Source organism: Stegostoma tigrinum, chromosome 20 (assembly GCF_030684315.1).
Source record: "Stegostoma tigrinum isolate sSteTig4 chromosome 20, sSteTig4.hap1, whole genome shotgun sequence".
In the NCBI taxonomy this organism is placed as follows: Eukaryota; Metazoa; Chordata; class Chondrichthyes; order Orectolobiformes; family Stegostomatidae; genus Stegostoma; species Stegostoma tigrinum.
Genome location: NC_081373.1, coordinates 8,065,788 through 8,078,110, shown reverse-complemented (window position 1 = coordinate 8,078,110; position 12,323 = coordinate 8,065,788).

Below are 12,323 nucleotides of genomic sequence, written 5' to 3'. Positions count from 1 at the left end.
TGAAGTATTGGAAAGGATTATAAGAGATAGGATTTATAATCATCTAGAAAGGAATAATTTGATTAGGGAGAGTCAACACAGATTTGTGAAGGGTAGGTCGTGCCTCACAAACCTTATTGAGTTCTTTGAGAAGGTGATCAAAGAGATGAATGAGGGTAAAGCGGTTGATGTGGTGTATATGGATTTAAGTAAAGTGTTTGATAAGGTTCCCCATGGTAGGCTATTGCAGAAAATACAGAGGCATGGTATTGAGGGTGATTTAGCGGTTTGGATCAGAAATTGGCTAGCTGTAAGAAGACAGAGGGTGGTGCTTGATGGGAAATGTTCATCCTGGAGTTCAGTTACTGGTGGTGTACTGCAAGGATCTGTTTTGGGGCCACTGCTGTTTGTCATTTTTATAAATGACCTGGATGAGTGTGTAAATTTGCGGATGACACTAAAGTCGGTGGAGTTGTGGATAGTGCGGAAGGATGTTGCAGGTTACAGAGGGACATAGATAAGCTGCAGAGCTTGGCTGATAGGTGGAAAATGGAATTTAATGTGGAAACGTGTAAGGTGATTCACTTTGGAAAAAGTAACAGGAGTACAGTGTACTGGGCTAATGGTAATATTCTTGGCAGTGTGGATGAACAAAGAGATCTGAGTGTCCATGTACACAGATCCCTGAAAGTTGCCACCCAGGTTGATAGGGTTTTTAAGAAGACGTACAGTGTGTTAGGTTTTATTGGTAGAGGGATTGCATTTCAGAGCCATGAGGTCAAGTTGCAGCTGTACAAAACTCTGGTGCGGCCTCACTTGGAGTATTGCATACAGTTCTGGTCACTGCATTATAGGAAGGATGTGGAAGCATTGGAAAGGGTGCAGAGGAGATTTACCAGGATGTTGCCTGGCCTGAGGGAAGGTCTTATGAGGAAAGGCTGAGGGACTTGAGGCTGTTTTCGTTTGAGAGAAAAAGGTTAAGAGGTGGCTTAATAGAGACATACAAGATGATCAGAGGATTAGATAGGGTGGACAGTGAGAGCCTTTTTCCTCGGATGGAGATGGCTAGCACGAGGGGACAGAGCTTTAAGTTGAGGGGTGATAGATATAGGACAGATGTCAGAGGTAGGTTCTTTACTCAGAGAGTAGTAAGGACGTGGAATGCCCTGCCTGCAACAGTAGTAGACTCGCCAATTTTAAGGGCATTTAAATGGTCAGTGGATAAACATACGGATGATAATGGAATAGTGTAGGTTAGATGGGCTTCAGATTGGTTTCATGGGTCAGTGCAACATGAAGGACTGAAGATCCTGTACTGTGCTGTAATGTTCTATGTTTTAACTCTTGATATTCACTCTACAATCAACAAGTAACAATTTATTTATCTAACTCTAACGGTAAACAAATTAACTGAACTATTAACAAACAGAACAATTCCCTCTAAATACTGATTATTTCCAGATAAAACAAGATTCTAATGGTATGCTTTCCAGTAAATACAATTCCCACTGATACAAAGCAAAACTAAAAAAAAACTTAGTCTCTCCAAATTATAGCCTGGTTACATCTTCCAGAATGTTCTGTGTCTTCTCCATTGCTCTTCTATCAGAGATACCTTCTCCTTTGAATTCTTCTGTCAGGAATGTTAACTAGGTGTGCCTCAGTCCCTTTATTTAGATAATGCTTTCTCGAAGAGTTGGGACAGCTGATCTCTTAGCAGATAGCAGTTCGTTCTCTGCTAATTTTGCAAGTGTCTCCTTTGTTTATACCCTTGTTAAAACATCAATTTCTTACAACAGGATTGGTCCTATGTTGTCAAAACCATCAGATTGAAATTTAATTTATTTTTCGTATCTAATTGCCTGGTTTAAAGTAATTGGCTAAACAAAACTTGTTGTCTTGATAACAAAACAAAATTGCTAACTATCGAAGCTTTTGTTACAAATGTTACAACTCAGGTGCTCTGTGCACCTGCAGACACACAAGCTGCCAGCAGACGGTTTTTCTTCTCCAAGCCTAGAAAAAGCATATCATCTTTTAAAGGGATCATGCACTGATTTCCACCTTATGAACATCTATCTTTTATAAACACCAAATTCTTACATTCTGCCTACCCAAATTCATAACACCTCCCCCTTTAAGAAAAAATGAACCGTCATTATGAAAAGATGGCTTCATTTCTCTTAAAACTTAATGCCATTGTTACTGGAGCCATAGTTCATTAATCTAGAGTTACACATTTCATACTAATTTTACGCACATATAATATCAAACAGCTGCAGAAAGATTTAGACAGTTTAGGAGAGTGGTCCAGGAAATGGCTGATAAAATTCAACGTGAGCAAATGCGAGGTTTTGCACTTTGGAAAAAAGAATATAGGCAGTGACTATTTTCTAAACAGTGAGAAAATTCATAAAGCGGAAAGACAAAGGGATCTGGGAGTGTTGGTCCAGGATTGTCTAGAAGTTAACTTGCAGGTAGAGACTGTGATTAAGAAGGCGAATGTAATGTTGTCGTTTATCTCAAGATGGTTGGAATATAAAAGCAGCGATGTGCTTCTGAGACTTTATAAAGCTCTAGTTTGACCACATTTAGAATACTGTGTCCAATTTTGGGCCCCACACCTCAGGAAGGACATACTGGCGCGGTAGCGTGTCCAGCGGAGATTCACACGGATGATCCCTGGAATGGTAGGTTTAACGTACGATGAACGGCTGAGGATCCTGAGATTGTATTCATTAGAGTTTAGAAGGTTGAGGGGAGATCTAATAGAAACTTACAAGATAATGTATGGTTTAGAAAGGGTGGACGCTGGGAAGTTGTTTCCGTTAGGCAGGGAGACTAGGACCCATGGGCACAGCCTTAAAATTAGAGGGAGTAAATTTAAAACTGAAATGAGACAACATTTCTTCAGCTAGAGAGTGGTGGGCTTGTGGAATTCATTGCCACGGAGTGCAGTGGAGGCCGGGACGTTAAATGTCTTCAAGGCAGACATTGATAAATTCTTGATCTCACAAGGAATCAAGGGCTACGGGGCGAGTGCAGGGAAGTGGAGTTGAAATGCCCATCAGCCATGGTTTAAATGGCAGAGTGGACTCGATGGGCCGAATGGACTTACTTCCACTCCTATGTCTTATGGTCTTAAATACTACTGTTTCTATTTTATATTTTTATCTTATACATTTATCTATCTAACACATTTTTCTTTTAAACCTGTGATAAAGCATTCACAATAATACTTTTATGATCTGCAACATGTATAATCTATAAATTATATGCTTGTTAACATAAGGCTGCAATGAAGTAACCTGGTGTTTTTGCCCTTAAATCTTTCCAAAAATGTCAGTGAATTGTACTCGGTATACATTACAGTCTCTGATATATTGTTTGCAACATAAACATTAAAAATGTTGTAAGGCCAGTACCAAATTCAATAAGTCCTTTTCAGTGGTTGAATATCTTTTCTGGTGGAGATTGAGTTTTTTTGAAAAAGAAACCAATTAGCCTTTCAATTCCACAATCACCCTTCTGTAATAGCGCAGCTCTCCAACCCCTCCGCTGCTACATCAATGGCGACTTTAAACGGTTTCAAGAAATTTGACATGGCTAAAACTGGCACGGTGGTTAAAATGGCTTCTAAAGCCTCAAATGCCTCCTGGCATTGTTCTATCCACCAAAATTTTGTGTTCTTCTTTAACAAATCCATTAGCGGTGCCACCACATTACTAAGGTTTGGTACAAACATCCTGTAGAATCCGCTCTATCCCAAAAAAGGTAGCCCTTCCATTTTCAAGGATGGTCTTGGAAATTCCTCGATAGTGTTCATCTTCATGTCCTATCCGTCCCTGTCCCATGTTGTGACCTAAGAACGTCACTTCTACCTTCATGAATCTTGTTTTTGCCAAGTTTATTACCAACTTTTTCTTCTGTAGTCTCTCAAAGAGCTGTCAAATGCTTCATGAGATCTTTCCACAAATGTTTAAAGATCACTAAGTCATTTATATTGACAGCACATTTAGTCAATCCTGCCACAATTCTGTTCATACGCCTTTGAAAAGTGGCTGGTGCATTTTTCAGTTTAAAGGGCATTACTTCAGACTGATGCAGCCCATTTGGGGTTGCAAAAGCAGAAACTTCTCTCACTCTCTCCAACAAAGGTACTTGCTAGTAACCACAAAGTAAGTCCAATGTTGTGATGTAAGTGGATTGTCCCACTTTTTCCATAAGAGTCTTCCAGCCTTTGAATTGGGTATGAGTCTGATTTGGTCACAGCATTGACCTTTCGATAATCTACGCAAAATTGTTGGGTACTGTCAGGTTTGGGAACCGACACGATCGGCAAACTCCATACACTCTGACTCAGTTTGATGATGCCTTCTTGGAGCATCGCTTCCACTTCCTTCTGTACCTGTGCAGCTTTGAGAGGATCAAGCCTATAGGGGTGTTGTTTTATCAGAACAGCATTCCCTGTGTCAACCTCATGTACCATGGCATTAGTCCTCCCCATTCTTTTTCTACATATGTCCTCATAGCACTGTAACATGTGTTTCAATCCAGATCTTTGTTTCTGGGACAGATAGCTCACTATCTTGTTCCATTCTTTAAGGACTTCCTCATTAATCAAATTATTCTGAGGCACATCAAAATGCAAATCATCTGGATTTGATTCCTCACTCTGAATGGCAGTAATGAATACCTGTTTCTCTGGTTCCCTTTCCCTGTCATAGTAAGGTTTCAGCATGTTCACATGACATACCCAATAAATATTGATTTTCCTATTTGGCATCTGCACCAGATAATTCACCTGACTCAACTTCTTCTCAATCTGATAGGGACCACTGAACCTTGCTTTGAAGGGGTTTCCGATCACTGGGAACAGTACCAATACTTTATCCCCATAGGCAAACATACAAATTTTAGATTTCTTATCTGCTTCTTGCTTCATTAGATGCTGTGCCACTTTCAAATGTTGTCTAGCTAATTCACTGGCTCATTTTAATTTCTTTCTCACCTCAGATAAATGATGCTACTATGAGATCTCTGACTTCAGGCCTATCAACTTTTCCTTAATTAATTTTATAGTCCTTCTTACTTCGTGTCTAAACATCAAGTCAGGTGGAGTAAACTGAGTCAATTCAAGCATCTCTCATGGCAAACAATATAAATGGGATACCTTTATCCCAATCAGTTGAGTAATCCTGGCAATAAACCCTCAGCATTGTCTTTAGGGTCTGATGCCACCTTTTCAATGTTCCCTGGGACTGAGGATGGTACACACTTGATTTAAAGTGTTGGATGCCTAAAGTATCCATGACCTCGTGAAATAATTGGGCAGTAAAACTGGTCCCTTGTTCTGACTGGATCTCCCTGGGTAGTCCATATTGGAAGAAAGCAAGCAACTCCTCCACAACATTTTTTGCCTTGACATGCTGTAATGGAATTGCATCTGGGAATCTGGTAGACATACCCATTATGGGTAGAAAATACTGGCTCCCATTTCTGATTTTAGCGAGGGGATCCACACAATCAATCATAACCCATGTGAAAAGTTCTTCAAACGCAGGAATTAGCATCAAAAGTGCTGGTTTTATTGCTGCCTGTAGCTTTCCCACCATCCGACACGTACGGCAGGTACAGCAAAATTCAACTACATCCATATGCCATCCAGGCCAATAGAAATACTTTTGTATCTTAGCCTGAGTCTTCCTTGTTCCTAGTTGACCTCCTGCCGGTAATTTGTATGATACCCACAATACATCCTGTCTGTATGCTACCAGCAACACAATCTGGTGAATTTCAACCCATTTCTCCTTCTGGACTAACCTGCCAAAATCTCCATTTCCCCCTTAGGAGGGTTTAGGATATAAATCTTTTATTCTCTCGTCTTTTTGTTTTAACTTCATTAATCTTTCAAAACTAAGCATCTCTGCCTGCTTAGGTTTTTCATTTACCATCCCATCAAACAGATTGTCAGCTAACTGGACCTCAACTCCTTCAGAGATGATGGGAACTGCAGATGCTGGAGAATCCAAGATAACAAAGTGTGAAGCTGGATGAACACAGCAGGCCAAGCAGCATCTCAGGAGCACAAAAGCTGGCGTTTCAGGCCTAGACCCTTCTCAACTCCTTCATCTTTCTCTTTTGTTTTCCCTTTATTTTAACTTATGACTGTGAGATCTTGTTACCACACAGTCTGGAAAAATTCCAGGGTAAATTCGTTTTAACTCTTCAGTTCTCTCGTTTTCTTTTAGCTTCTTCATTAGAAGGGGTATCACTCCCTGCTTTGATCCAGCTAGGTCATTTCGAAGAACAGACTATATTCCTGGAATAAACACACTGTCATTCACTCCCACTTTCACTTCCTCAGTCTTCATTGGATTTTCCAACTTGATCTTACACAGGGGAACACTAAATCTCTCTCCATTTATTCCACAAATCATCACTCTCTGGAGCAACATTTCAGAAAGAATGCAAGTATTTTCATCTCTTACTATTAGAGACTGATCAGCTCCCATATGTCTCAACAGTTTAACTGATTTTCTTATTTCCCCCTGTTCTACCTGAGTAAACCTTACCCAGAGGTGCAGTTTTTGAAGAGATTGGGCACAATGTTCCTATCCAGCCCATGACTAGGCAGTGCACTCTCCTGCAGCTTCTCGGCTTCTCTTGGGATTTTCTTCAATACCTCAACTGAGCCTACTGGTTTAGGATTTTTTACTACATCCTTGTTCCCAGTGCCTTTCCTAATCCACCAGCATGGTGGCTCAGTGTTAGTACTGCTGCCTCATTCCAGTCTTGGGTGACAGTCTTTGTGGAGTTTGCATATTCTCTCTGTGTCAGTGTGGGTTTCCTTCCATGGTCCCTGTGCAGGTTAGGTGGATTGGCCATATTACATTGCCTGTAGTATTCACAGATGTGTACATTAGGTGAATTTATAGTGGAATGGGTTTGGGTGGGATGCTCTGAGGTTCAGTGTGGGCTTGTTGTGCTGTAGGGTCTGTTTTCACACTGCAGGGATTCTATAATTCACTGTAGCTTTGTGTGTCTAACCTTATTGCAATGAAAACACCTGACATCCCTCACCTCTTTTTCTACCTCTTGCATTTTTTTCACACGTAGTAAACTGTTCCCAGTGTGATCTGCTTTTTGTTTCTCATTGAAGGATCTCCCTTTTTCCTAACTTCTATCCCTCACGGAATGAAATTACTGTCGGAAGCTAAATTTCAATTTATGCGCTAATATTCATCCACCATCTCTGCAGCTCGTCTCGCTGTTTGAACTTGCTGTTTCTCAACATGAGTTCCTATCGTTCCTGGAAGTGAGTTTTCAAACTTCTCCAGCAGAATAATCTCTTTAAGATCCTCATATATCTTTTCTATCTTTAATGCTCTCACTCATCTATCAAAGTTGCTAAATTTAATTCTTTCAAACTCGACATAAGTCAAACCTGATTCCATTCTGATACTTCTGAACTGTTGTCTATATGCTCTGGTTCCAATTTGTAGGCACTTGAAATAGGCTGTTTCATTTCTTCATAGGCTCTGGTCACCTCCTCTGGCAGTGCTGCAAACACCTCATTAGCCCTACCAGCCAACTTGGTCTGAATTAACATTTATCCACACAGTATCTGGGGCAGTTCATCTGTTTTGCCAATTTCTCAAAGGAAATGAACAAGGTTTCTACAGTTTTTTCATTGGATGGTGGTAATGTTTTGACATATTTGTATGTAACCCTAGCAGGTCCTTGGCTTCGATGGGTTTGCTCATCATCACTCTCCTCTTCACTAAACCTATCTTGTAACTTCATCTGCATCCTATTAAATTGACTTTCCTGTCCATTTTGCAACTTCCAAAGTTCAAACTCTCTCTCTCTCTCTGTCTCTTTTTCACACTGCTTCATTTTCCAACTGGAACATTCTTTCCCCTTGTTTATCTGCTAACTCCAATTGCCTCATTTGCAATTTAATTTTTTCTAACTCCACTGCACTTTCCTGTTTCTCAGGTATACCTAAAAACTTAACTAACTCCATTACAATTTCGGCTTTCTTCTTATCCCAAGTGAAATTTATGTTTCTTAATTCTGAAAGTGTCTCTTTTCTTTGTCTCTCTAAACTTTCTTGGTAAATTTGGGAAGCATCCTCAAACCCCAGAAGCTTTTTAGCAAATGTTAAGAACCATTTCCCCACTTTTGATTTAACCAGGAACAAGCAACTGCAAATAAGCAGATTTTTCACTTCTTGTCTAAGTTTCATTGAAAGATCTAGGATACTAATCCCCAAGTTTGTTTTAATCTGCTGGGACATTTCCTACCCGAAATCTATCCAAAACTGTCCAGATCCATCCAAATCCTTTCAAATTCCAGATCTGATCTGTCCAGACCTCTCCAAATCCCAGACCCGAGCCCCCAATCTGTTAGAAAGCAAAGGTTGAGCACCCCTCCCACTGATAACTAAAACTGAAACACCCAGTGAGGCTTGTCTCACCCTACGCCCTGTAAAAAGAAGTGTGAAAAGTGCTATAGCCTGCCTCTCATCCCCAGCCTGTTATAGAGAAGTGGTTAAAGACTCTTGACACACACTTTATCATCAACAAGTAACAATTTATTTATCTAAATCTAACAGTGAGCAAAGTAACTGAGCTATAAGGTATTGAACAATTCCCCTCTAACTACTAACTATTCTCAAATAAAACAAGATTCTAATAGTATGCTATTTTAATAAGTACAAGACCCACTTATACAATCCAAAAAAAAATTAGAATTTAGCTTCTCAAAATCACAGCTTGGTTATGTCTTCCAGAATATTCTGTGTCTTCTCCGTTGATCTTCTGTCAGGAACATGGTCTCCGTTGAATTCTTCTGTCAGTAGTATTAAATAAGAGTGCTACAGTACCTTTATTTAGATGATGCGTTCTGTAAGAACTGAGAAAGCTATCTTCTGCTAGATGGCAGTTTGCTCTCTGCCGATTTTGCAACTGTCCTCATCTTTTTTACCCTTGATGACATATCAATTTCTAACAGCAGGATTGATCCCATGTTGTCAAAACCATGAGATTTATGTTTAATTGGTTTTTGGCACATAAGGACCCGGTTTAAATGAATTGGCTAAAGCTAAACTTGTCTTGATAAAAGAACAAAACATTGGCTTGATTCTGTCAAGCATCCAGCTTTTTGATAAAAGTGATACTATTCAGGTACTCTGTGCACCTGCAGACCCACATGCTGCCCAAACACATTTTTTTACTTCAAGCTTAGAAAAGGCACATCATCTTTTAAAGGGACCATGCAATGCTTTTCGCCCCAATCACTTCATAAACGTGAATATTTTACAAACATCAAATTTTAATGTCCTGCCTTCTAATTCACTAGTACTGTACCCAACTTTGCAACACTTTTCCTACTCATATATCTCATTTATGGGGCGATGCACAGTATCAGACACATAGGGCTGAATCTTACCTTTTTTTAGCTAAGTACAAGATATGTGTGACTTTTGCAGAGATTTGCACTGTGAGACTGAGCAAGATTTCTCACTGTATCTTACCGGACGCAGCTCATTAACTACCCATCCCAGCTTCGCGTCAATTCTACGTCCATTTTACCCCGCACAGTTTCCGGAACAATCCACCACTCACCAGATACCTGGTGAAAGACCAGCATCCCTGGCACCCGCACCATCTTTAAAAGCCCATTATATACCCAGGCGGGCACCAGCATTGGGAATCTGCCCTGGTCAGTCTAGGTCAGAAATTCAATATGTCTGAGAAGGGGAAGGTGGCATCTCTACATATCAGGGTGGCCCCCAGCATTCAGATCCCTTTCCCGCTAGGATTTTGTGTAAAGCAGTAGACCCTGCCAAGTCCCACTCAACCAATCCACATGAGCGTGCACCTGCCCACATTGCCCCTGCACTCCCAGCTCCTGATATATAGGGTAATCATGCCAGGTATGGCATTGCACTGTCCTCAGATTGTACCAGGGTACTCCTGACCACAGACATCATCCCCCACCATGACCCAACCTCCATATTGGCCATTCACACCTGTGCTTTACCATATCAAGCTTTACAGGTGCATTTGCCCCTCTTCGCAATCATCATCCCAGCCTTCCCCCCAGCCTGTTTCGGTCACAAGTCTGACTATAGCTCACATCACTCAGACCCCTGTAAGATGCTGGTGAGAAAAGCCCAGCCATGTTTCCTGGCCAGAGTGAGTGATGAGTGTGATTCTCTGAAGGCTGACTGTGCTATAAACCCATAAGAAATAGGAGCAGAATAAGGCCATTCGGTCCACCGAGGCTGCTTCACAATTTGATGATGGCTGTTCTCAAACCCATTCTCGTGCCTTCTCCCCATAATCCTTGAACCATTTCTAATTAAGAAACAAAATGTAGGGTGTTTCCATTCCTTTATCACAGGGTTTGGTTAGCACAGCCGGCTGGATGCAGTGTCGGCTGGAGGAACAGTGCGGGGGGCTAGCTGTCAGGCCAGTGCACTGTCAGCTGGAGGAACAGTGCAGGGGGGTAGCTGTCAGGCCAGAGCAGTGTGGCTGGAGGAACAGTGCGGCCAAGCTGTTCTGGTGGGGCCTGAGCCCAACATGGTCAGACTGACCGCGAAGTGTTGGGGAGGGAAGACCCTGGCATCTTTAGCGCCAACAGCAGGAAGCCCAAGGTTTATGGGACTGTAGGCCAAAACAGAGCAGCCCCGAGCCTTACGGGGAGTAATGCTTCGGAAAGTCTGTTGTATTTTTATCTCTATTACTAGGAAGGACTGTAATGTTAAGTTTTAATTTATTTCTTTAATTTTCTACTGATACTAAGAACAACAGTTATACTACTTTTAACCTTGTTTATATGTGTTACTACTTCTACCTAAGGTTTTTACAGGGGTACTATTTTTCCTCAGATCACACTGTGTGTGGTAACATTATATATTTTTCACTGTGCTCCTGTGCTTGAAGTACACGGCACAATAGAGCTTAAATCAAATCAAGAATTGCACTTGGCGATGAAAGGATCAAAGGAAAATTGGGAGCAAAGTGGGTACAGGAGACCGAAGATCATAAATCATAGAATCCCTACTGTATGGAAACAGGCTCTTCAGCCCAACAAGTCCACCCCGATCCTAGGATCATCCCACCCAGACCCATAACCCAGCACCTAAGCTACACATCCCTGAACACTACAAGCAATTTAGCATGGCCAATCCACCTAACCTGCACGTCTTTGGGCTGTGGGAGGAAACCGGAGCACCCACAGAAAACCCCCACTGACACGGGGAGAATGTGTGCAATCTCCAAACAGACAGGCGCCCGAGGGTGGAATCGAACCTGGGTCCCTGGTGCTGTGAAGCTGCAGTGCTAACCACTGAGCCACCGTGAGTCGGAAGAACTGGCACGATCGTACAGAATGGTGGAACAGAAATCATCCAACGTCCTCAGAAAGCAGCTTCCAAATCCACGACCTCTTCCATCTAGAAGGACAAGGGCAGCAGATGCATGGGAACACCGCACCACCTCCCCACCTCCCCCCCGCCCGCAAACTCAACTCCAAGCCTCTCACCATCCTGACTTGGAAATGTATTGCTGTTCCTTCATTGTCACTGGGTCAAATTTATGAATTCCCTCCCTAAAGGCATTGTGGGTCTATCTACAGCAAGTGGACTACAGTGTTTCAAGAAATCAGCTCACCACCACCATGTGAAGAGATAGTAGGAACTGCAGATGCTGGAGAATCTGAGATAACAGGTGTAGAGCTGGATGAACACAGCAGGCCAAGCAGCATCAGAGCAGCAGGAAAGCTGACGTTTCAGGCTAGGCCCTTCTTCAGAGCTTTCCTGCTCCCCTGATGCTGCTTGGTCTGCTGTGTTCATCCAGCTCTACACCTTGTTACCACCTTCTTCAGGGCAGCTAGGGACAGGCAATAAATGCTGGGCAGACAGCAATTCCCACATTTCACAAACAATTACATTTTAAAGAAAGACTCAAAAGGCCTACTCCTACTCCTGTTTTCTATGTTTCTTTAAAGGCTCTGGGACCTGAGCTCAGCTTCTGTCCACACAATACTGCCTGGCCAGAAGGTTAACTGCTGGAGAGGCTCTCTGGATTCTGGCTGGATTAGAGTAGGAGCGCCCTCTGCAGGCTGTGTTGAATTTTCCCAGAATAGGATTGGCTGAGGTGTGGTGTGGGGGTATGGGATTGACGGAGGTTGTGGCAGGAGGGGAATGGGGAATGGCTGAAGTAGTGGGGGTGGGGCAGAATGGATTTGGCTGAGGCCTTGGTGCTGGGGGAATGGGATTGGCAGAAGTAGTCGGGGGAATGGAATTGGCTGAGATTGGGGTGTTAGCGGTG